Source organism: Pseudophryne corroboree, chromosome 2 (assembly GCF_028390025.1).
Source record: "Pseudophryne corroboree isolate aPseCor3 chromosome 2, aPseCor3.hap2, whole genome shotgun sequence".
NCBI lineage: Eukaryota > Metazoa > Chordata > Amphibia > Anura > Myobatrachidae > Pseudophryne > Pseudophryne corroboree.
This window is the reverse complement of record NC_086445.1, coordinates 18491158-18512066: the sequence shown is the minus strand read 5'-3', so window position 1 is coordinate 18512066 and position 20909 is coordinate 18491158. Positions and strand designations below refer to the sequence as shown.

Below are 20909 nucleotides of genomic sequence, written 5' to 3'. Positions count from 1 at the left end.
TGTGTCGTCACTCGTCATACATTAAGTATACTATCCATCCATCTACATTGTATACCTGTGGTGGCTTTTTTTTATACTAGTAGTTTAGCAGTTTGCTGACAGTGTCCACCAGGTCCATTATACTGTATATAGCAGTATGGTAGGCCACTGCTGTACCTACCTCTGTGTCATCACTCGTCATCCATTAAGTATACTATCCATCCATCTACATTGTATACCTGTGGTGCATTTTAGTTGTGCGCATTCAAATATGGAGAACAAAAATGTGGAGGTTAAAAAAAATAGCTAAAGATCAAGATCCACTTCCACCTCGTGCTGAAGCTGCTGCCACTAGTCATGGCCGAGACGATGAAATGCCATCAACGTCGTCTGCCAAGGCCGATGCCCAATGTCATAGTACAGAGCATGTAAAATCCAAAACACAAAAGTTCAGTAAAATGACCCAAAAATCAAAATTCAAAGCGTCTGAGAAGAAGCGTAAACTTGCCAATATGCCATTTACGACACGGAGTGGCAAGGAACGGCTGAGGCCCTGGCCTATGTTCATGGCTAGTGGTTCAGCTTCACATGAGGATGGAAGCAATCATCCTCTCGCTAGAAAAAAGAAAAGACTTAAGCTAGCAAAAGCACAGCAAAGAACTGTGCGTTCTTCGAAATCACAAATCCCCAAGGAGAGTCCAATTGTGTCGGTTGCGATGCCTGACCTTCCCAACACTGGACGGGAAGAGCTTGCGCCTTCCACCATTTGCACGCCCCCTGCAAGTGCTGGAAAGAGCACCCGTAGTCCAGTTCCTGATAGTCAAATTGAAGATGTCAGTGTTGAAGTACACCAGCATGAGGATATGGGTGTTGCTGGCGCTGGGGAGGAAATTGACAAGGAGGATTCTGATGGTGAGGTGGTTTGTTTAAGTCAGGCACCCGGGGAGACACCTGTTGTCCGTGGGACGAATATGGCCATTGACATGCCTGGTCAAAATAAATAAAAAAATCAGCTCTTCGGTGTGGAATTATTTCAACAGAAATGCGGACAACAGGTGTCAAGCCGTGTGTTGCCTTTGTCAAGCTGTTAATAAGTAGGGGTAAGGACGTTAACCACCTCGGAACATCCTCCCTTATACGTCACCTGCAGCGCATTCATCATAAGTCAGTGATAAGTTCAAAAACTTTGGGCGACAACGGAAGCAGTCCACTGACCACTAAATCCCTTCCTCTTGTAACCAAGCTCCTGCAAACCACACCACCAACTCCCTCAGTGTCAATTTCCTCCTTACCCAGGAAAGCCAATAGTCCTGCAGGTCATGTCACTGGCAAGTCTGACGAGTCCTCTCCTGCCTGGGATTCCTCCGATGCATCCTTGAGTGTAACGCCTACTGCTGCTGGCGCTGCTGTTGTTGCTGCTGGGAGTCGATCGTCATCCCAGAGGGGAAGTCGGAAGACCACTTGTACTACTTCCAGTAAGCAATTGACTGTACAACAGTCCTTTGCGAGGAAGATGAAATATCACAGCAGTCATCCTGCTGCAAAGTGGATAACTGAGGCCTTGGCAGCCTGGGCGGTGAGAAACGTGGTTCCGTTATCCATCGTTAATTCAGAGCCAACTATAGACTTGATTGAGGTACTGTGTCCCCGGTACCAAATACCATCTAGGTTCCATTTCTCTAGGCAGGTGATACCGAAAATGTATACAGACCTCAGAAAAAGACTCACCAGTGTCCTAAAAAATGCAGTTGTACCCAATGTTCACTTAACCACGGACATGTGGACAAGTGGAGCAGGGCAGACTCAGGACTATATGACTGTGACAGCCCACTGGGTAGATGTATTGCCTCCCGCTGCAAAAACAGCAGCGGCGGCACCAGTAGCAGCATCTCGCAAACACCAACTCGTTCCTAGGCAGGCTACGCTTTGTATCATCGCTTTCCAGAATACACACAGCTGAAAACCAAGCAACTGAGGAAGATCATCGCAGAATGGCTTACCACAATTGGACTCTCCTGGGGATTTGTGACATCGGACAACGCCAGCAATATTGTGCGTGCATTACATCTGGGCAAATTCCAGCACGTCCCATGTTTTGCACATACCTTGAATTTGGTTGTGCAGAATTATTTAAAAAACGACAGGGGCGTGCAAGAGATGCTGTCGGTGGCCAGAAGAATTGCGGGCCACTTTCGGCGTTCAGGCACCACATACAGAAGACTGGAGCACCACCAAAAATACCTGAACCTGCCCTGCCATCATCTGAAGCAAGAGGTGGTAACGAGGTGGAATTCAACCCTCTATATGCTTCAGAGGATGGAGGAGCAGCAAAAGGCCATTCAAGCCTATAAATCTGGCCACGATATAGGCAAAGGATGTGGAATGCACCTGTCTCAAGCGCAGTGGAGAATGATTTCAACGTTGTGCAAGGTTCTGCAACCCTTTGAACTTGCCACACGTGAAGTCAGTTCAGACACTGCCAGCCTGAGTCAGGTCATTCCCCTCATCAGGCTTTTGCAGAAGAAGCTGGAGACATTGAAGGAGGAGCTAAAACAGAGCGATTCCGCTAGGCATGTGGGACTTGTGGGTGGAGCCCTTAATTCGCTTAACCAGGATTCACGGGTGGTCAATCTGTTGAAATCAGAGCACTACATTTTGGCCACCGTGCTCGATCCTAGATTTAAAACCTACCTTGGATCTCTCTTTCCAGCAGACACAAGTCTGCAGGGGTTCAAAGACCTGCTGGTGAGAAAATTGTCAAGTCATGCGGAACGTGACCCGTCAACAGCTCCTCCTTCACATTCTCCCGCAACTGGGGGTGCGAGGAAAAGGCTAAGAATTCCGAGCCCACCCGCTGGCGGTGATGCAGGGCAGTCTGGAGCGAGTGCTGACATCTGGTCCGGACTGAAGGACCTGCCAACGATTACTGACATGTCGTCTACTGTCACTGCATATGATTCTCTCACCATTGAAAGAATGGTGGAGGATTATATGAGTGACCGCATCCAAGTAGGCACGTCAGACAGTCCGTACGTATACTGGCAGGAAAAAGAGGCAATTTGGAGGCCCTTGCAGAAACTGGCTTTATTCTACCTAAGTTGCCCTCCCTCCAGTGTGTACTCCGAAAGAGTGTTTAGTGCAGCTGCTCACCTTGTCAGCAATCGGCGTACGAGGTTACTTCCAGAAAATGTGGAGAAGATGATGTTCATTAAAATGAATTATAATCAATTCCTCCGTGGAGACATTCACCAGCAGCAATTGCCTCCAGAAAGTACACAGGGACCTGAGATGGTGGATTCCAATGAGGACGAATTAATAATCTGTGAGGAGGGGGATGTACACAGTGAAAGGGGTGAGGAATCGGAGGATGATGATGAGGTGGACATCTTGCCTCTGTAGAGCCAGTTTGTGCAAGGAGAGATTGATTGCTTCTTTTTTGGTGGGGGCCCAAACCAACCAGTCATTTCAGTCACAGTCATGTGGCAGACCCTGTCGCTGAAATGATGGGTTCGTTAAAGTGTGCATGTCCTGTTTATACAACATAAGGGTGGGTGGGAGGGCCCAAGAACAATTCCATCTTGCTTTTCTTTAATTTTTCTTTGCATCATGTGCTGTTTGGGGACTATTTTTTTGAAGTGCCATCCTGTCTGACACTGCAGTGCCACTCCTAGATGGGCCAGGTGTTTGTGTCGGCCACTTGGGTCGCTTAGCTTAGCCATCCAGCGACCTCAGTGCAAATTTTAGGACTAAAAATAATATTGTGAGGTGTGAGGTGTTCAGAATAGACTGAAAATGAGTGGAAATTATGGTTATTGAGGTTAATAATACTTTGGGATCAAAATGACCCCCAACTTCTATGATTTAAGCTGTTTTTGAGGGTTTTTTGAAAAAAACACCCGAATCCAAAACACACCCGAATCCGACCAAAAATTTTCGGTGAGGTTTTGCCAAAACGCGTCCGAATCCACAACACGGCCATGGAACCGAACCCAAAACCAAAACACAAAACCCGAAAAATTTCCGGTGCACATCACTATTAATAGGCAAAACTAGTGCTAGTAGCTATCAGTCATAAAATATGGGGACAAACAGAAGCAAATCTTGTCCCTCACCACACAACTGACCCTAAGGATGACATATAAACACAATCTACTTAATGTAATATTTCTTTCTAAATTTCTCAATAAGAAATTTTTGGCCTAGGGGTGGCGTGAAATAAATTCTGATACTCTAGGGGGCCGTGATTCAAAAAAGTTTGGAAACCACTGCCGTAGGATCAAAATTACCCACAAATTCCTTGATTTTAGCTGTTTTGAAGGTTTGTTCAAAAAAATCCAGATCCAAAACCAAAACCGGAAAGGGTGGTTTTGGCAAAACTAATACAGATCCAAAACACGAGCGGGAATCCAGATCCAAAACCAAAACTCAAAACCCGAAAAGTGTCCGGTACAAATCTCGAATTCTAACTATGTCCAGTCTTGGTGCAGGGACCTGAAAATGATCCACGAGACATACCTTTCTATGCTAAACTATGAACCTACAGATGGAGCCTCTCTCATCTAGCCTTCTCTGCTGCACCTAGGTGCACCAAGGCTTATTAGCATACGCCTTTCATCTATTGTTCTAATCTGGAATACAATACAGAGAGAACAATACAGCAGGGGATTAAGTCATTACAGCAGGGGATTAAGATTTATTTTATGTCCTAGAGGATACTGGGGTCCATTTAGTACCATGGGGTATAGATGGGTCCACTAGTAGCCATGGGCACTTTAATAATTTGAGAGTGTGGGCTGGCTCCTCCCTCTATGACCCTCCTACCACACTCAGTTTAGAAAATGTGCCTGGAGGAGCCGATCACGGTTAGGGAAGCTCCGGAAGAGTTTTCTATATTTATTTTTCTGTTTGTTATTTTCAGGCAGGGCTGGATGGCACCAGCCTGCCTTCTTCGTGGGACTTAGGGGGGAGAACAGCCCAACCTCCCAAAGGGTTAATGGTCCCATTCCACGCTGACAGGTCACTGAGCTCCTGAGGGAACTATTCGCAAGCCTCACCACGGTGAGCGTACAGTCCCGCAGCACGCCGCCACCCCTAACAGAGCCAGAAGAATGAAGAGTGGAGAGTACCTAGCCGGCGTCCCGGTTAGCGAGGCACCAGCCATTATGGCAGCATGTGAGTACGGAGACGCATTGTTTCTAAACGTGGCGGAATGCGTCTCCAGACGCAGTACACAACTGCGTCTCAGTACACTGTACACGGTACCCATACTGGCAGCACAGCCTTAAAATGGTTTCTGTCCATTTTAAGCACCAAATTGCTCAGCCAGTATTAAAAAAGCGGGAAGACCGCGCGCCATTGAAGGGGCGGGGCTTCACTATGAGAGGATCCCGCAGCTCACCAGCGCCATTTTCCCTCTGCAGTGGACACAGACGCTGACTGACCGGGACGCGCAGCTCCTCCATTGTGACTCCAGATTACCTCAGCGGTACCAGGGGGTCATAGCAAGGGGGAGCGATTACTAGTGTACTAAGTCCCCTATCAGGGTAGTTAGTCTGTAACCTGGCTATGCTTGGCATTAGCGGTAAGGGCTGGCTCCAAACAACTCTGTGTCTCCCTGAAGGGCTCTTTGTGGGTTAATTGTGCTTAACCTTTTCATGTGTGTGTGTGTGTGTGTGTGTGTGATGTCAGGCAAAGAGTGTGTTTTTTGTACAGCAGAGTGTTCCTCTTCACCGGGGGGCTCACTACTAGGTACTCAGGGTTCACAGAATAGTGGGACTGAACCAGAGCGGGTTAATTCTCTGAAAGGAATGATCTCCACTCTTTCTACAAAATTGTCCCGCAATGAGAAAGAGACGCAATACTTAAAACAGTCTGTGGATGAGTTTATGAGTAGAGACTCAGTCCCCAAAACAGTCTCCCATTTGTTCGCAAAAGCGATCTCTGGCCCATATCCTGCAGTCTGACTCTGATGCTGAAGGGTCAGACTTGGAGGAGGGTGAGATAGACTTGGAGGAGGGGGGGATGCGGCTCTGTCACAGGGAATAGAGGCTCTTATAGAAGCTATCAGAGATGTTCTGCATATTCCTGATAAGGTGTCAGAGGAGTGTGAGGAATCTTATTTTAATGTAAAAAAGAAGTCCTCAGTCACTTTTCCTGTGTCAAAGAAATTGAATACCCTGATAAAAAATTTCAGATCCCTAAAAGGTTGCTCTCATCTTTTCCTTTTCCTCTGGAGGACAGGAAAAAATGGGAAAATCCACCGATAGTGGACACATCAGTCTCTAGGCTGTCACGAAAAATTGTATTGCCTGTTCCTGCTGCAGCCTCCCTAAAAGACACGGCTGATCGTAAAATTGAGACTACACTCAAATCATTGTACACAGCTGCTGGGGTGGCCCAAAGACCCACTATTGCATGTGTGTGGATCACAAACGCCATTGCAAAATGGTCAGGTAACCTAATTGAGGGATTAGATTCCTTGTCTAGGGGGGATGTAGCATATACAGGACTCTGTGAACTTTATGGTGGAAGCCATAAAAGAGATAGGCTTGCTTAATGCACGCACCACTGCTATGGAAGTGTCGGCACGCAGCAGCTTGTGGGTACGCCAGTGGACTGCTGATGCAGACTCCAGGAAAGGCGTGGAAGGCCTACCATTCACAGGAGAGGCCTTGTTTGGAGATGAACTAGACAAATGGATCTCCACAGCTGCTACGGGTAAGCATCTAAGTTACAGTCCTTTCGGACGGCCAAGTTCAAGGGCAAATCCAGAGGTGCTTCTACGTCCTCCAGCGGTGCTAGAGTTAAACCACACAAACCAGCAACAGCAGGTGCTCAGGAACAGAGCTCAGGCTCTGCTTCCTCAAAGACTTCAGCATGATGGTGGACCACAATGCATGGAAGACTGTCAGGTGGGAGCCCAAATTCTTCAGTTAGATCTGGTAAAGTTCGTGCTAGGATACCTGGGTCATAGATCTTATTTCCCAGGGCTACAGACTGGAGTTCCAAGAGCTCCCACCTCACAGATTCTTCAAATCAGGCTTGCCAGTTTCACAAGAGGCAAGTATAACGTTACAGTATGCCATCCAAAAACTGGTACAGACTCGGGTCATTGTTCCAGATCCACGTAGTCTGCTCAACAAGGGGTATTATTCCAACTTGTTCATAGTACCAAAACCAGATGGTTCGGTAACACAGATTCTGAACCTCAAATCTCTGAACCCATACTTACGGGTATTCAAATTCAAGATGGAGTCTCTGGGAGTGGTAATCTCAGGTCCGGAGGAGGTGGAATTCCTAGTGTCTCTGGATATCAGGGATGCGTATTTTCACATTCCGATCTGGCCGCCTCATCAGGTTTATCTATGGTTTGCACTGCAAGACTGTCACTACCAGTTCCAGGGCCTGCCCTTTGGTCTCTCCACAGCACCGTGGGTGTTCACCAAGGTGATGGCAGAGATGATGTTTCTACTCTGCAAACAGGGAGTGAACATAATTCCGTACCTGGACGAATCTCTGATAAAAGCACCATCCAGGGAAAGGTTGCTGGACAGCATTGGTCTCTCAACCAAACTCCTCCAGGATCATGGGTGGATTCTGAATCTTCTGAAATCTCACCTAGAGCCAACAAGGAGGCTCCCATTCCTGGGAATGATACTGGACATGGAGTCGCAGAAAGTGTTCCTTCCATTGGAGAAGAGATTGGTGATCCAATCGATGGTTTGGGATGTCCTGAAGCCAACCCGGGTGTCGATGCATCTGTGCATTCACCTTCTGGGTAAAATGGTGGCCTCTTACGATGCACTTCAATATGGAAGGTTTCACGCAAGACCCTTCCAGCTTGATCAGTTGGACAAATGGTCCGGATCGCATCTTCATATGCACCAGAGGATCCGTCTGTCGCTAAAAGCCAGGATCTCCCTTCTGTGGTGGCTACAGACTTCTCACCTCATTGAAGGTCTGAGGTTCGGAAATCAGAACTGGATTCTGTTAACCACAGATGCAAGCCAGGTTGGGGAGCAGTCACTCAGGGTGGTGCAGTTTCAAGGAAGATGGGCAAGTCAGGAAGTAATTCTTCCAATCAACATTCTGGAACTCAGGGCCATATACAACGCCCTTCTGCAGGCCTCACATCTTCAAGATTGGGCCATTCAGGTCCAGTCGGACAATGTGACGGCAGTGACGTACATAAACCGACAGGGCGGAACGAAGAGCAGAGCAGCAATGTCAGAGGTGTCAAGAATTCTCCTCTGGGCAGAAAGAAACGCTGTGGCATTGTCAGCGGTCTTCATTCTGGGAGTAGACAACTGGGAAGCAGACTTCCTCAGCAGACATGACCTGCAACTGGGGGAGTGGGGCCTTCACCCGGAAGTGTTCAGGGGCTTGACAAGTCGATGGGGATATCTACAGATTGACATGATGGCCTCTCGTATCAACAAGAAGCTCAAGTGGTATTGTTTCAGGTCGAGAGACCCACAGGCGGCGGCGGTAGACGACCGGACGACTCCATGGGTCTATCAGATGGTGTACGTGTTTCCTCCACTTCCTCTGATCCCAAGAATTCTAAAGAGAATAAAAAGAGAAAAGGTTCAAGCAATACTCATTGCTCTGAACTGGCCAAGAAGGGCCTGGTACGCGGATCTTCTGGAGATGCTCCTCGAAGATCTGTGGCCTCTACCTTTTCGCAAGGATCTTCTGCAACAGGGCCCGTTCGTCTATCTGGACTTACAGCGGCTATGTTTGACAGCGTGGAAGTTGAACAGCTGATTCTAACCAGGAGAGGGAACCCTAACAAGGTTATTCTGATCCAAGCCAGGAAGGGGGAAACATCTAAGCATTACCATCGTATTTAGAAGAAATCCGTCTATTGGTGTGAGAGCAGAAATTATTCTACGGTAGAATTTAATCTGGGACGTTTCCTGCTTTTTCTGCAGGCAGGCGTGGATGTGGGCCTGCGTCTGGGCTCCTTAAAAGTCCAGATTTCGGCCTTGTCCATTTTCTTTCAGAAACAATTGGCTTCTGTCCCTGAGGTCCAGACGTTCTTGATAGGTGTTCTGCACATAACCAACCTCCCTTTGTGCCTCCCACGGCACCTTGGGATCTCATACGTGGAAGACCGTCACACTGTTGGCCTTGGCTTCAGCAAGATGTGTGTCGGAGTTGGGGGCTTTGTCTCATAAAAGTCCCTATTTAATTTTCCATGAGGTCAGAGCTGAACTCGTCAGCAATTTTTTCCTAAAGTGGTGTCTGCGTTTCTCATCAACCAACCTATTGTGGTTCCGGTTGTTACCGACACTTCTGCCACTTCAAAGTCTTTGGATGTTGTGAGGGCTTTGAAGTTATATGTGAAGAGAACAGCTCGTCACAGAAAAACGGACTCGCTGTTTGTTCTTCATGATCCCAATAGGATTGGGTGTCCTGCTTCAAAGCAGACAATTGCATGCTGAATCAGACTTACTATCCAGCATGCTTATTCCACGGCAGGTTTGCCATGTCCAAAATCTGTACAGGCCCACTCTACTAGGTCGGTGGGTTCTTCCTGGGCGGCTGCCCGGGGTGTCTCAGCTTTACAGCTCTGCCGAGCAGCTACTTGGTCAGGTTTGAACCCGTTTGCTAAGTTCTACAAGTTTGATACTTTGGCCTATGAGGACCTTCAGTTTGGTCAATCAGTTCTACAGGAACCTCAGCACTCTCCCACCCGGTTTGGGAGCTTTGGTACTTCCCCATGGTACTAAATGGATTCCCAGTATCCTCTAGGACGTAAGAGAAAATAGGATTTTAATTACCTGACGGTAAATCCTTTTCTCGTAGTCCGTAGAGGATACTGGGTGCCCGCCCGGTGCTTCGTTCTTCCTGCAATGTTACTTGGTTAAGTATTGTTGGTTCAGACGTTGCTGTTCCTGTTTCCAGTTTGGTTAGCATGGCTTCCTCTTGTTTCATGTGTGCTCATTCGGAATCTCGCCACTATCCTTTATATCCTTCTCTCAAAGTATGTCCGTCTCCTCGGGCACAGTTTCATTGACTGAGTCTGGTAGGAGGGGCATAGAGGGAGGAGCCAGCCCACACTATCAAATTATTAAAGTGCCTATGTCTCCTAGTGGACCCGTCTATACCCCATGGTACTAAATGGACCCCAGTATCCTGTATGGACTACGAGAAAAGGATTTACCAGTAGGTATTTAAAATCCTATTTAAAGGGATAGATGAGCAGGGCTCCATCTGTATATTGTAGCGGAAAAGCTAATTTCACATCAGAATGGGCATATTAACAAATGGTATTGTTGAAATTGTATGTGGTATCAAAGTATATTCCGTATGACAAATGGCCGGTCTATAATTATAACGCTGATCCACCAGGCATGGATCGGATTGGAACGTGGTCTGTTTACTATACAGACCAAAAGATGATAAGCCATAAAATCGCAGGGCCTTCGGCTTCACACGGAATGAAGTAGATAATTGAATAACCCCTGCTCACTTGACCAGGAAGCCCTGCCTTACCAGTCCACAAACAATTACTTCTGGTTTTAGAAGGGTTAAAATCCCCAGGGGTGGGTGTGCATCATGAGTAGTTGCGGGACAGATATATATACACCTGTTTAACTGAATCCAGTGTGCACTCTTTAGGGACAGCCATGCGTTGAGGGTGCCCCACACCCAGGGTCGGACTGGCTCACAGGGGTACAGGGGAAACCACCGGTGGGCCCCACTGCCTGAGGGCCCATTCTTTCCTCTAAGGATCAGGTTCCAACCTGTGCACTTGTATTATACATGGTAGATATGTTGCATTACACTTCACAAGACAACTGTGTATTTCAATCCTCTGTGGAGGCTGGCCACACCCCCTTTGTAGGCTGGCCACACCCCTAGGTATGGGCCCTTATCACTGCATCCCCCCGGTGGGCCCTACATGCCCCAGTCCGACACTACCCACACCTCTTATCTGTGTAAAGCCCCCACAATAGAAACTTCTAAGGTCTTTTTAGCAAGTTCTGGAATTTCTGAAACTTCGTTCCTTTTATCTTCTGATATTGTAATCTGTGTGTACTTTTAATACAATCATGTATACTTTGTACCTCTCTTTCATGTAACGTAAGTTCTGACGTTATTCTTGAAATGAAAAATTAAATTTTACGTTCTGATAATATGTTCTTAACATACGCCTTGTGAGGCAAGATACGCCCTGTGAGGCAAGATACGCCCTGTGAGGCATATGCCACTGATTTTAAAGCATATATATATTGTAACTGTAAATGAAAGGCTGCTGTGGGAGGAGCCCCGAAGACTTTGGTGGTGGCAGCCCATATATTTTATTGTTTGGATAAATAGCAAAACACCAGCATCACAACCGCCTGCCTCTGAAGGAGTTCTGAGGTGCGCGCGACCGTGACATATATCGCCTGATCTTATACCTAACACTAATACCCTAACCCTCAACCCTAATACCGATACCCAAATAACCGCCTAAGGGGAACATGTACTAAGCAGTGATAAAAGTGGAGTAGTGAGCCAGTGGAGAAGTTGCTCATGGCAACCAGTCAGCATTGATGTAACATTTATAATTTGCATAATATAAAAATATACAGAGCAGCTGATTGGTTGCTATGGGCAACTTCTCCACTGGCTCACTTCTCCACTTTTATCACTGCTTAGTACATGTCCCTATAACACCCTAACAATGTAAACACCTGACATAAAGGAAACCCCTGACCCAATCCACTAACCTATCCCTATAAACTGAACACTAACTGGTCAGACTGGATTGGTCGGTTGGTACTTAGCTCCCGACAAATTCTGTTTCTATCTTTTGTTTAATTGTCTGTCTGTCTCTCTCTCTCTCTCTCTCTATCTGGGCGGGATGTACTAATCTCCGCCAGCGCGATAACTGTACTTTTCTCAGCACTCTCACTCCCCCCGCCGCTCCCCCGTCTGTTTTCTCATCCCCTTCTCACCCTTCCTCACTGCCGCGGCCACGGACTGTGTTCTCTGATCGCTGCGCTCATCCTGGCCGTTTGGCGCATGCGCATCCGGGTTCTGCTTTTCCGGGCATGCGCTGACTGGTTCATTCGTCCTGGCTTAGGTCACGTCAGGCTATGCGGCAGAACCCGGATGCGCATGCATCTATCTAATCTATCATATCTATCATATCTGTCTGTCTGTCTATCTATATATCAATCAGTATCTATCTCATATCTATCTATCTATCTATCTATCTATCTATCTATCTATCTATCTATCTATCTATCTATTATGAGCCATGACAGTGGCTCATTCCTGTCTTGCATTTTGATTATGTATTTTATGTTATACTTCTGTTTCTGTCCCCCTTGGCATTTATGGGGTGTCCGGAGTTTCACCCTTAAGGAGAGGGTACTGTTATGAACCACAAGCAGTGGTTCATTCCTGTTACTTTCTGTTCATGTATTTTGTATTATATTTCTGTTTACATGCCAGGATTTCCCCTGTACCTGTTTAGAAGACTCTTGTTGGCCGCCGGTAGTGAGTCGGTGTAATTGCAGCCTGTTTCTATGTGTTTAGCCTCACCTGTCTGATAGTTGATCATTATGTGGTGAGTCTCTGTACTGCAATCTGGCTCTTGTCTGTGTTAGACTCACCTGCAGGTGTTTGTGCAATTACCTTGTGCCTGGCTTCCAGCCATCCTGATTGGGGCGTGTTCCCTTATTACCTAGCTAGCTCTGCAGTTCTGGGCTGGTGATAGAGGTTCTGTTAAGATACCTGTATGTTCCTGATTAGTGTCTTGTCCAGTATTGCATCTGTGTCCAGGCCCTGTCTGATAGTGGAATCCTGTGTATTCAGCTCTGTCAGAGTCCAGAGCTTCTGGTGAGCTGCTTCCTGTCCTGGAATCCTGAGTTACAGTCTACCTTTGATCCTGTAATCCTGAGTCCTGGTGTCCTGCGGCCTGTTGTTGGAATCCTTCCAGCTTTCCATTCCTGTAAGTCTGTGTCTGCGGCCTCTGGGTTCCCGTTCACCTGCCTGTATTAGCACCGGTGTTGTGAATAGCGGCTTTGCCGCACCTTACGGCCTTGGCCGTATCTGTCCGTTATTTTCCTTTGGTATTTTCTGCAGAGGGTTCTGCGTATGCTGTCACCGCCGGTACACAGTAGTATTGTGTCGGCGTGTGGACAGCATTTCCTTTGTTGTAGTTTGTCCTGGCGGCCGCGCCGCACATACTGTTGTTTGAGTTCTGTAGTTGCCCCTAAATCGGGTTTCTGTTTAGTTAGAGGTTCCCCTTGTTCTCGCCCCATCTCAGTTTACGCCTTGTCTCCAACTAAGACCGGGGGGCATCGGAGTTGGGCAGACATAATCCACCCTTCAAACGCGGCTGCCGTGGGCCCAAGCAAACATAGTCTCACAGGCGTAGACTGGCCACGCGGGTGGAACAACGGAGTCAGGGTTCTGTAGGGTTTGCTGCGGAACTCCGTTCCCGCTCCAGCATTACGTTCCTGTACTTGGGGCTCATCCGCCCAGTTCCAGGAGTTCCAAGTACAGTGAACGTAACACTATCTATCTGTCTGTCTGTCCACACAATAAAGCATAGGCTCATGCAATATGCTGTAACAGCCACCTGTGCCACGCACACGCTACCTCTGGGATAAACACCTCCCTCCGCCTGTGGCTATATGTGTACTGAGTGATGCCACCATGCTCTAAGAACTGTCCCTGGCTTTGGGCATCACCTGGCACGAACCCCCACAATGCCTGTGACCACTGAGGTGCAGAGGGGCCCCGGGCTGTCCTTCAACATTGACTTCATACTCTCCAACAAAACATAACCTGCGTCGCTGTAGGAGCATATAAGTAATACTACAAAATGGGAATTATATGTGACATAAACTCTAAGCTCCAAGCTGATGTTTATATGTCTGCAAGCCAGAAATAAAAAGAAAGTAACATGAAAAAAAAACAGTGCCGCAAGTATACAGATATATATGCTGTATACCAAAATACATAATATCTGCAGATACACCAAAAGGAACAAACAGTATTCACCAATGTTACCGTGTACGCACACACATATAATGTACATATAAATATATTTTAAAAAGTGCACTTCAAAATACATATGCATAGAAACAATATAAAATCTGTTATTGTATAAGTATAGAACCTTCTGTAGCAACCAGAAATGTACCAGTCCAGAAGCAAGTTCTTTGAAGGTATCAAGTCTCAAATTGTAGCCAGGAAATGTGTATCAGAGACACCTTGGGCCAAATGTAATAGAGTGAAGGCCAGTACTGACCGGAGAGATGTGTGCTGAGTGATCTCAGCATAGACCGCACAGCACACATCTCTCCCCACGCTCAGCACAGCGTGATGTGTGCTGAGCGAGGGGGGCAGCTCACTTCCCACAGCGCTGAAGTGAGTGACCCGCTAGATTGAGCCTGCATGCAGGCCAATCTAGCACCAGCGATAGCGATGCACGGTTCCGCGCTTCGCCATCGATGAGGGGCATACACACGACAGATCCGTGCTTAAAATCTACGCAATGTAGTTAGAATGCTTAGATTTTAAAAACGGATCTCTCCATGTGTACCCCCCTTGAGAGTTTCAGAAAGTGAGAGATTCAGTAAGGTTTTGCATTTTTTTTAAAGTGGCAATCATTTACACAGCAAGATCAACCTGGTTTTGCAGTGTAAATGATTGCCCCTTTAAAAAAAACGGCAAAACCTTACCAAATCTCTCACCTCCTGAAACTCTCACTCTATTACATTTTGGGCCCTTTGTATATTAACTTTGTTTCCTGATTAAATAAACAGTCCGGCACAGTATATAAGAAACACAGTCTTACCCTACCCTGGTACCGTTCGGACTGTCAGCTCCTTTGGATTTCTGCTGCAGCACAGAAAGCCGGGATTTCCCCAATAACAACTATATTGCTGTGTCAGCACTGGGGACTATTACACACTATCCAGTAATATCAGCTGCATCTGATGTCCTAATATGGGCATCTTGTGGAGAGAGTCCGAGCCAGGGTATGAACAGGACGATAGGGGAGTTTTAACAGTGGCTACTCTTCTAAGTTACGTTTTTATTCTGCCTGCATTTCCATTTTATATTATATGTATTTTATGATTATTTAGTGTAATAAATTGCATTGGTATTTTTTAACAAACCGTCCCAGGGATTTTCGCACAAGCCAGCGCTGGTATAAATCTTTATTCTCTACTTACCCAGCTGGAGATGTTTATAGAGCAGACCAATCCCTCAGTAGTATTAATCAGAGATGGCTGAATAGCAAAGCGGTCTCCTATTAATGAGTGGATATTGGGGGTAATTCAAGCCTGATCGCTCGTTAGTTTTTTTTTTGCAGCGCTGCGATCAGATAGCCGCCGCCCATAGGGGAGTGTATTTTCACTTTGCAAGTGTGTGATCGCATGTGTAGCCGAGCTGTGCGAGCAGATCTTGTGCAGTCTCTGCGCAGCCCAGAACTTACTCAGCTGCTGCGATCACATCAGCCTGTCTGGTCCCGGAATTGACGTCAGACACCCGCCCTGCAATCGCTTGGATACGCCTGCGTTTTTCCAGACACTCCCTGAAAACGGTCAGTTACCACCCACAAACGCCTTCTTCCTGTCAATCTCCTTGCAATTGCCCGTGTGAATGGATTCTTCACACAAACCCATCACTGAGCGGCGATCCACTTTGTACCTGTGCATTGTGGCGCATACGCATGCGCAGTTCTGACCTGATCGCAGCGCTGCAAAAACCACTAGCGAGCGATCAGGTTTGAATTACCCCCATAGTGGAAATGAGAGTGTAATACATGTAGTGCACTGAAAACTTGCTGGATGTGAGTTTTGTATCAGCGCAGTTGCATCTGGCTGACCTGGATGAATGGGAAATCACAATTGTAGCCAGCTCAACACAGGCGCACTCATTAATAGAAAACCGCATTGCTATTCAGCCATCTCTAAGTGTTACAACCAACAGACTGGTCCTAAGTTAACAGTTGTGATACACAAAGGGAGTTAGGACTGGAGCAGAGCCGGATTTAGTGGGGGGGCCTAAGGTGTACATTACCCGGGCCCCCCCTATCCCAGGGGCCCCCCGTCCCTGCCATCCGCTACAGGCAGTTTGCATGCATGCTGATCCTATGCCCCCTCTTTTGGGCTGGCTCGCGTGGGGCCTGCAGCGTGGTAAAGGGTTATTTTTTTTTTGCATTTCTTTAAAAAGGGGCATGGCCACACCTCTGATTAGGCCACACCTCTGTGATTAGGCCACACCTCTGTGATTAGGCCACACCTCTGACTTTGCAGGAATCGGTTGCTCTCTCTGGGATCCTGTCCGCTCCTACTGCATCCGTCTCCTGTAGTCACTAATCAGCATTCTGCAGCTGGGTCAGACCGGGACAGGTTATTACACAGCAGAACCCAGAGACTTTTTCAAAGTGCAAATGTATTGAAGCATCATATGTACAGCCAGCTGTATCCATGATGCATTAATACACTTGAACTTTGAGAAAGTCTCTGAGTGCTGCTGCCTGCTGTCTGTTTCCTGTATCCAGAGGGCATACACACAGGGCTGTTTCTAGCCAATTAGGCTCCCTGTGCGAGATTTCAAAAATGCGCCCCCCCCCTCCACCATTGGCATAAAAAAAATGCGACCCCCCATAGATATAAAAAGAAAAACATGCGTGCGCCGAAGGCGCGCGCTCCCGGCAAGGGTGTGTGACCTAATTAAAATGGGCGTGGCCTCATCTGATCTCATCTTCACGGCCACCACAGGATAAAAAGGAAAAAAAGTCCCCATTTTACACAGGACGGCAGGCAAGAGTCCCCATTTTACACAGTACGGCAGGCAAGTGTCAAGTGGGGGGGGGGGGGAAGGAAGGGAGAGGGGAGTGGGGGAGAGAGACTACTTACTTATGAAGAGAATCTTCCTGCTCTTCGGCCCGCCTCTCCTTCCTCGCGCCGGCCGCCTCATCCTTCCAGCTTGGCTACCCTCCTCTTGTCATCGAGTACTCCTGCTCGGGGGGTGGGGTTTCACAGAATGACGCGATTGCGTCGTGACGTCACGATGCAACCACGTCATCCTGCGAAACCCCGCCCCCAAGCAGGAGTACTCGGGAAGAGGGAGGAGGGGGAAACAAGGACCCGTTTGCACGGCTCGCCCGACGCAAGAAACGGCACTGCACACACACACACACACACACACACACACACACACACAGTATATTAGAGATGAGCGGGTTCAGTTCTCAGAGAACCGAACCCGCCCCGAACTTCACAATCTGAGCCGGGAACAGAGTCCGGTTTGGGACTTCCCGCCAGACTTGGATCCCAGAACGAGGAAAAACTTCATCATCCCGCTGTTTTGGATTCCATTTAAAAGAGCTGTGCGTCGCCATTTTTACTCTGCACTTGGAGAGTAAGGGAGACAGACCTCTGTCTCTCTCTGTGGCTGGTGGCGTTGGGTGGGGTCAGTGTATGCTCTCTAGGGGTGCTGTCCTGTCACTGTGCTGTACAGGGGCACTGTCCTGTATACTGTGAAAATACAGGGGTGCTGGTTCTGTCCTGTATGCTATAAAAAATAATAATACAGGGGTGTTGTAAAGGTACACTGGCCCTGTCTTGTATGCTGTAAAAATTCAGGGATGATGTGAAAATAAATGTACACTGTGTCAAGGCTACTAGGCCTCCCTGTGTGTGGGGGAGGTACATGAAACGAGGTTATACGGAGGCAAAAGGAATGTATAAAGATTTATAAATGCACAATAACAGGATCCATAGGTATAAACTGTACTATCATCAACAGATAAGAGACCAGGTATGTAAGAAAGTAGCTGGGAAAATGCAGGATACCAGAGTGCTGGGAGAATGCAGGCCAGCTACTCTGTTACTTGGAGTTACCTTGAGTAGACCATTAGCGAAGAGCTGGGACAATGCAGGCCAGCTATGCAGGATAGCAGAGTACTGGAAGAATGCAGGTCAGCTATGCAGGATACCCGAGTACTGGGAGATGCAGGCCAGCTACTCAGTAGTCCATTAGCGATGAGCTGGGAGAATGCAGGCCAGCTATACAGGATAGCAGAGTACTGGGAGAATGCAGGCCAGCTACTCAGTAGTCCATTAGCAATGAGTTGGGAGAATGCAGGCCAGCTATGCAGGATAGCAGAGTACTGGGAAAATGCAGGCCAGCTACTCAGTAGACCATTAACGAAGAGCTGGGACAATGCAGGCCAGCTATACAGGGTAGCAGGCCAGCTACTCAGTAGTCCATTAGCAATGAGCTGGGAGAATGCAGGCCAGCTATACAGGGTAGCAGAGTACTGGGAGAATGCAGGCCAGCTACTCAATAGTACAGTAGCGATGAGCTGGGAGAATGCAGGCCAGCTATGCAGGATAGCAGAGTACTGGGACAATGCAGGCCAGCTACTCAGTAGTCCATTAGTGATGAGCTGGGAGAATGCAGGCCAGCTATGCAGGATAGCAGAGTACTGGGACAGTGCAGGCCAGTTACTCAGTAGTCCATTAGTGATGAACTGGGACAATGCAGGCCAGCTATACAGGGTAGCAGGCCAGCTACTCAGTAGTACATTAGCAATGAGCTGGGAGAATGCAGGCCAGCTATGCAGGATAGCAGAGTACTGGGACAATGCAGGACAGCTACTCAGTAGTACATTAGCAATGAGCTGGGAGAATGCAGGCCAGCTATGCAGGATAGCAGAGTACTGGGACAGTGCAGGCCAGTTACTCAGTAGTCCATTAGTGATGAGCTGGGACAATGCAGGCCAGCTATACAGGGTAGCAGGCCAGCTACTCAGTAGTACATTAGCAATGAGCTGGGAGAATGCAGGCCAGCTATGCAGGATAGCAGAGTACTGGGACAATGCAGGACAGCTACTCAGTAGTACATTAGCAATGAGCTGGGAGAATGCAGGCCAGCTATGCAGGATAGCAGAGTACTGGGACAGTGCAGGCCAGCTACTCAGTAGTCCATTAGTGATGAGCTGGGAGAATGCAGGCCGCATACAGGGTATGAACAACAAAGCAACTTTAGCAAAGTTGCAGGGAGCCAAAGTCCGGAATCTAACAGACAGACAATGTCCTGGAACTGGTTGTTAATTGCAAGGGCTGAATAATCACAAGTAGTGGACTCAGGAAAAGCGGGAGGCACAGACTAAGTCTTGCACAGGGAAACCCCAGCATTGCAGGCACAAAGGTAGACTTAATGAACTGGCATAGGAGTGCCTGTGAGCAGAGGATAAATAGCAGCTTCCCAGGTGCAAACCACAGCTGCACATAACCAGCTAATCAACCCTGCAAGGTCACAGAGTGGAAACTGCTAGACAGACCAGGAGGCAGAGAGTGACACCTAGAGGCAGAAAGGATATATGGCACGGATCAAGACAGTACCCCCCTCCTCAAGGGTGGATTCCAGACGCACCACAAGTTATTTATTCTTATTCTTTCTCCTCTTCTTAGAACCTTGAGACCTCTTAGGGGTTGTCCGTAATTTTTCAGAGGAGAAGACATTGCTTGAAAATATAGGACCCCCAATTGCGAACCCTGAATCGTCCAGAAATTCCAGCGACAGTAATGACCACTTACTTTCTCGGATGGCATTAGGAGCAGGCGGTGTATTTGCAGGACCCAACCTTAGCAAGTGGTTAGTGGAAACCTCTAGTGAGGCATAACCAATTCTCAGGAGGAAGCTGTGAATGCTGTTCAGACTTTGAGGGCTTATAACTGTAGAAACTAGATGAAATGGTAGGAATAGTCAGATGCTTGGAACACTGTGCAGCTGGCAGACATTTTGATGTCTGGACATCAGATGGGCATCCAGAGGAGTGAGTAACAGATGAATACTTGGTAGAATGAGTATAATGCTTAGATGTCCCCTTATGTGCTGACTTTGGACCAAACCTTTTAAATAGAGCTTCAATAAAAGTCAGTAAATTCTGGAGTAGTGGATCGTTGCATTCAAATAGAGAATTAGCCCACTCTAAGGCTTCACCTTCGAAAGTCAGAAAGAGATACTTAACAATATTGCATAGGTCTGCAGACTCGGTCCTCATTACCCCACACACTGCATGTTTTGCAGGTAACTCAGCAGGTGCACAGGTGTACTCACAGATACATTTTAAAAGGTCTGCAGGTGGAGTTAATTATTTCACTTGTGATTCTGTGAGGAGACCTGCAAAACATGCACTGTGTGAGGTAATGAGGACCGAGTTTGCAGACCTACAGTATGCAATATTGGCAGGAGTAATACCACACGAAGGATCAGTTTCCATCATTGTCAGGTACTGGTCAACCAGTCTCTGATATTGAGCTAGATATTCATTGACATAAATAAAAGATTGGTCATCAGTTAGAGACTCGGAAGATGGTCTTGAAGACTCTGGCAGAACAGCAGACTCAGACGACCTCAATTGAACGACAACCTTTGATGGCCCCGGCTGAGCAGAAACCCAAGATAGCCTGGCTGGGCGGAAACCTCAGATGGCCCCAGCTGGGGAGAAACCTCAGATGGCCCCGGCTGGGCAGAAACCTCAGATGGCCCCTGCTGGGCTGGAACCTCGGATGGCCCTTGCTGGGCAGGAACCTCAGGTGGCCCCTGCTGGGCAGGACCCCAGATGGCCCCTGCTGGGCAGAAACCCCAGATGGCCCCTGCTGGGCAGGAACCTTGGATGGCCTCTGCTGGGCAGGAACCTTGGATGGCCCCTGCTGGGCCGGAACCTCGGATGGCCCCAGCTGGGCAGGAACCTCATGCCCGAAGGCAAGGGCAGACGAAACCTGATGCCCGAAGGCAAAGGCAGATGAAACCTCATGCCCGAAGGCAAGGGCAGACGAAACCTCATGCCTGAAGGCAAAGGCAGATGAAACCTCATGCCCGAAGGCAAGGGCAGACGAAACCTCATGCCCGAAGGCAAGGGCAGACGAAACCTCATGCCCGAAGGCAAGGGC

General features: G+C 47.9%; 2 protein-coding genes across 5 annotated transcripts in view; one reads left to right on the top strand and one right to left on the bottom strand.

Annotated features, from left to right (window-relative positions):
* Window positions 1-14877, bottom strand: part of LOC134993345 (dentin sialophosphoprotein-like) — a 164985-nt gene extending 150108 nt beyond the window's left edge. Inside the window, exon 1 of one of the 2 annotated variants that reach the window (XM_063950866.1) lies at window positions 14794-14877. The gene's annotated coding sequence lies outside the window, so the exon portion shown is untranslated. Of the gene's footprint in view, window positions 1-14788 lie in introns of both variants that reach the window. The other variant, XM_063950867.1, reaches the window with a different exon arrangement.
* LOC134993401 (ecto-ADP-ribosyltransferase 5-like) overlaps window positions 1-20909 on the top strand; it is a 157771-nt gene that overhangs the window by 49695 nt on the left and 87167 nt on the right. The gene's annotated exons all lie outside the window — the stretch shown is intronic.